Below are 426 nucleotides of genomic sequence, written 5' to 3' on the forward strand. Positions count from 1 at the left end.
AGCAAATAGTAAGTAGTAAGACCGTCACTTTATGCAAATTGATTATTTAAACGACAATCAGAAGGAGGAGTTTAAGGTAAGGGGGGAGGGGAAGGGGAAGAGAGGGGGGCGAGTGAGGAAGAAGGGGAAGGAGGCTTAAAGAAAAAAGAGAGATGGGGAGGGGGGCAAACAGAGGGGGGAAGGGGGGGCGGAGGAGACTTAAAGAGGCAAAGGAAATGGGTAAGGGGAATGGAGAACGGGGGGGGGGGAGAGGGGAGAAGGAGCTAAGGGGAAGGAGGTAGATGTAGGGTTTAGAATGAGAATGGAAGAGGGAATTTAAGGAAGAGTTGGGAGTGAGAAGGGAAGGGAGAGGGAAAGAAAGGGGGAGAGGAGAGAGAAGGGAAAAGGTAGAAGGAGGAGGGTGAAAGACGGAGAGAAAAACACCTG

Source organism: Penaeus monodon, chromosome 21 (genome assembly GCF_015228065.2).
Source record: "Penaeus monodon isolate SGIC_2016 chromosome 21, NSTDA_Pmon_1, whole genome shotgun sequence".
NCBI lineage: Eukaryota > Metazoa > Arthropoda > Malacostraca > Decapoda > Penaeidae > Penaeus > Penaeus monodon.